The following is a 5000-nucleotide window of genomic DNA, read 5'->3' as shown; positions in this document are numbered from 1 at the left end:
TTTTGTAGGGCATCCAGCACACCGGATTGCTTCTAGATCCTGGACTGTGCAGCCACTAAGTACCTAGTGAAGCCTAAGGAATCCACGTCTATAAAATGGGAGAAGCCCGATCTCAACCAGCAGGTAAAACACATTAACCTGATTCTCTCCCTGTAAAAAACTAAGCGTCACTCATTTCAAAACTTTTATTTTGTTTTGTTTTGTTTTAGTATGCAATATTGGCGCTTTAAATTTAACTGCGATTTCAAAATATGTTACACTGAAGATCACGGATGTACCGTCGAAATATGTCTGGAAAATTAAAGAAAGTTGTTATGTTTTTACGACTATCTATATTGTTGCTGCTATCTAGACCTTTTGGATCAACCCCATAATCCTCTGTATATAAGTACAGGAAAATGATGGGACTCCTGCCCTCGCTATATTTAGTCGCATCATTTTCAAGTAACTCTTGCACAGCCTCCCCCGCATGCTATGCAAGAATTACAATAATAATAATAATAATAATAATAATAATAATAATAATTTGTACATGTAGTGCATTATTATTATTATTAATTATTATTATTATTTAACAAATGAAGAAGCCTTGACTGTGCTCTGTTCTGTTGTAAAGCACGCAGGAAGCCGCTAGAGCCCGAAAGAAGTGTAGGGGGAAACACTAGCCGATAGGCGAGTGTTTCTCCCTACTTCTTGAGTGCTCTAGCCGCTTCCTAAGTGCTTTACAACAGAACAGAGCACAGTCAAGGCTTCTTTATTTGTTTTATGATAAAGAACAAGTAATTTTCTTTATAATAAAGTTGCTATATATCCCGCGCCCTGATTGGTTTAAACAGCGTGCTTTATGAGAGTACAAAGCACGGAACAAACGAAAGCTCACGCCATCATCTGCAGAAATGGCAGATGAATTTCCGAATTTTTCCTTGGCTATTATTGAAGCTGTCAGTTAAAGGCTTGCTCGGATATTCTGTCAAGTGCTTTGGATGGAAGACCTCAACCGTCGCCCGGTCCAGCAGTTCTTTCAAGCTCAGAAAGTCCTAACCCTGGAGTTCTTCATTTACAAAATTCCCAACAGGTTTTCAGATTCCAGCCGCAAGTTTGTTTTCCAATTGCCATGTACGAAACGTGCAGGTTTTCATGGGCAACAATTCGGCCGGTTTTCTCTGAACTTAATTATTTAGATCCTCTTTTTTGCTGTTTTTTACGGACTGAAGCCGAACATTGAGGCACTTGTTTTTCCATAAATTGTTTTTCCATAAATTTGAATTTCTGTCAAGCCACTTTCCAGTTGATTGAGGTTTTGACAAGCCCTTGTTTCATTAACCAATCCAAGAATTTTAAACATTCTTACAAGCGCTCCGATTGGTTCAAATTAGCGTGCTTTATCAAAGTATAAAGCACTGTGTTGACGACATCTCAGTTCGCCACAAACAGCGCGCGCTTTGAAAATAAAGTAGAAGTTTTGAAGAAAATTACTTGTTCTTTATCATAAAACAAATAAAGAAGCCTTTACTATCAAATGAAACCATGTTGTCTCGCAGTGATGAGCGCAAATTTCTATAGCGTCGAGAAGCCTGAAAAATTTTCAGGACTTGAAAGCACGCAGGAAGCGGCTAGAGCACGAAAGAAGTGCTTTAGCCGCTTCCTGCGTGCTTTACAACAGAACAGAGCACAGTAGTTAAATCACAGTCAAGGCTTCTTTATTTGTTAAGTAATGTATTGTATGTTTAAAATTATTATTATTATTATTATTATTATTATTATTATTATTATTATTATTATTATTGTTATTAATATAATTTAGAAATAAAGATTTTATAGTTCTCAAGAAGTCCTCCAAATTTAGAACAATCAGGACATCATGAAACTCTATTATTTCCGAACACTATGCGCGAAAACTTCGATTTTTTACTTTATGATCCGTAAAAAGAAGGATTTTCACAAATGCTCACGGAAAAATGGATGTGTTTCAATTGAACAGATTTGGTCATGAAAATCCTTGTTCAGAAATCAGAAGTCTACGTTAACAGCAGAAACCAGGGCCAGTACTCCTTAGTATCTGGCTAGAAATATTCTTCTTACTTTTTCCTCCGGCCGCGCGTTAGCCAGTTGGTGAGGGCCAGTCTCTTGCCTTATTATTCGCTGAGAAACGTTTACCTTTGTTTAAATACTTTTGATTTTGTATGATTTTTCCAGCTTTTTGGTGTTCTGTTTTAGTTTTTTTTATTGTTTTCTTTGAAACTATCAAATCCACTGTCATCCATTTTTGTTTTGATTTGTTCGCGCTGAGTCGTTCCCGTAGACCCTATGGAGGACAACTGGAATTAATTGTATTGCACTCATCTATTAAGTAAGCAGAATCGAGTAAGGCCGTGATCAGCAAATGCTGAGAACGAAATTGCAATATAAGGTAAAATGAAATTCATTGAATTGTTCTTGTTTAATTTGGAATTCACAATATGACACAGCTTTGCGCGTGGATACTCCACAAAGAATTGTCCACTGTCATGCATTTTTCCTTTGATTTGATCGCTCTGAGTTGATTGCGGGGGCTCCATGGAGGTCATTTGGGTTTAATTGTACTGCTCTTATCTAAGTAGGATCGAGCGAAGCTGTGATCAGCGAATGCTAAGAACGAAACTGCAATGATAGGTAAAATTGAGTTCATGGAATTGTTCTTGTTTAGTTCGAATGCTGTACTGTTGCTGAGTGTACTTTAAAAAATAGTGTTAACATGAGTTAAAACTTCGTTACTTAGTTTTGGACTAGTTTCCATAGACATTACGTCTCATGTTTTCATTTGTAGATGGCTTTATAACAATGAAATAACTCCACTCCCAGAAAATGTTTTCTCAGGACTTAGTGCGCTACAAACCCTGTAAGTTTGTTGACCCAAATAAACTTTCAAAATAAGACATAGCTATGTGCCTGGTTACTGTAGAGAGTACATTATGACTTATATGCAAAGCGACTTATACAGCTGTTTTAAATAACCCTTTTTGGTTTTGGGGTCTAAAATTAAGGTGGATTTGGACCTTAGCCTTGTACGATTAATAATTAGTGTTATTCTAGTATGTCATGTTGGTTCTTTTTGTAACACTTATTTTTTCATTTGAGCGAGATCCCCTTATTAAAGAAAGGACCACATAAAAAAATCAAGTTTATTGCTAACGACAAACATTAGTTTTGGTGTCGAGGAAATGACAATATCTCGAATAAATGCATATGATTATTATTGTTACTATTATTACTATTTTTATAGCAATGGTAATAATAATGATAATCATAACAATGATATTTTAATAATTGTTTACTCCAAATGATTGCACGAATTATGGAAATGAACACTCGTTATACACCACGGGTATAACGAATGATATTTTGTATAAATTTGTAATTTTTTATAATGTCTAATTAAGCTTGGTTAAGATTTTTATTTTATGGTAATGTATTGTATGTTTAAAATTATTATTATTATTATTGTTATTATTTCTATTATTATAATTTAAAAATAAAGATTTTATAGTTCTCAACAAGTCCTCCAAATTAAGAACAATCAGGACATCATGAAACTCTATTATTTCCGAACACTATGCGCGAAAACTTCGATTTTTTACTTTATGATCCGTAAAGAGAAAGTTTTTCATAAACGCTGACGGAAAAATGGATGTGTTTCAATTGAACAGATTTGGTCATGAAAATCCTTGTTCAGAAATCAGAAGTCTACGTTAACAGCAGAAACCAGGGCCAGTACTCCTTAGCATCTGGCTAGAAATATTCTTCTTACTTTTTCCTCCGGCCGCGCGTTAGCCAGTTGGTGAGGGCCAGTCTCTTGCCTTATTATTTGCTGAGAAATGTTTACCTTTGTTTAAATACTTTTGATTCTGTTTCGTCATTGGTCATTAGTCGTTACGGAGTCACGTGTGAAAGCGCACGAGCCCGGGAAGATCAGTTGTGTGCGATCCTTCGGGAAGGTCGGAAGTGTGTTGTTATGTGCGCTCAGTGTTGAACGAAGGCCGAGAAAATCGCCGCATGGCTGCCGAAAATATGAGTGGAAGGGACGCCGTTTCACCGGCGGAGGAAGAAAATTTAATTTCTGAAGACAATGAGTCAGCGGATTCTTCGGCACAGGGCACAGACAACGAGCTTGCTTACGTCTTGTCAACCATGACTCAAATGAGTTCCACCATGCTGGCCATGGTAAAGGCAATGAAACGGTTAGCCGAAGAACCAGAAGACCATGCTACACCACCGAAAAGGAGAAGAAAACTTCCTGCAGCTAGTGCCATGAGCGATAGCGGAGATTCAGACCCTGAAAAGTTGGATTCCGAGGCACTTACTTGCTCGCCCAACGGCGACCCGCCAAAACGGGGCAGCTCTGCAGAGGACGCAGTGCTCAATGAAATTCCTCAAGACTTTGAGTCGGACGAGCAAACTGACCCGAAAGTCGCTCAGAAATTGGCGGATATCGTCAATAAGCGATGGGGTTCTAAGTTGGAGGAAGCCAAATTAAAAGAAAAATTGTCGAAATACAATCAACCCGATAATTGTGAGAAATTAACTGTGCCAAAGGTCAACCCCGAGATATGGAATAAGCTGAAGCACGGGACCAGAAGCGCGGATTTACGCCTTGCAAACATGCAGAAAGGCCTTGTTAAAGTCGGTAGTGCTGTCGCCAAATCGACTGACACACTGCTGGCTATCCGTGCAGATCCAAACAAGACCTAAGCGCTGGCTCTCACTGAGACATTGTGGAAATTAGTTACGTATAACGCTGATGCTCTGGCATTGTTAGGTCATGTAAACATTGACTTGTCTTACCGTCGACGCGACGCTATCAAACCACACTTAAATAACGAATATTCCTCGTTGTGTGGCTCTCAAGTACCCATCACGGGCTTTTTATTTGGCGATGAGCTGCAATCTCAGCTCAACAATATCAAAGTGACTAATAGGATTGGCCATACGACTACTGCAAAGTCATCGTACCGAAACCATAG

The sequence above is a fragment of the Montipora capricornis genome, unplaced genomic scaffold (assembly GCF_036669925.1).
Source record: "Montipora capricornis isolate CH-2021 unplaced genomic scaffold, ASM3666992v2 scaffold_463, whole genome shotgun sequence".
Classification (NCBI taxonomy): Eukaryota; Metazoa; Cnidaria; class Anthozoa; order Scleractinia; family Acroporidae; genus Montipora; species Montipora capricornis.
Note: the sequence above shows the minus strand (reverse complement) of the source record.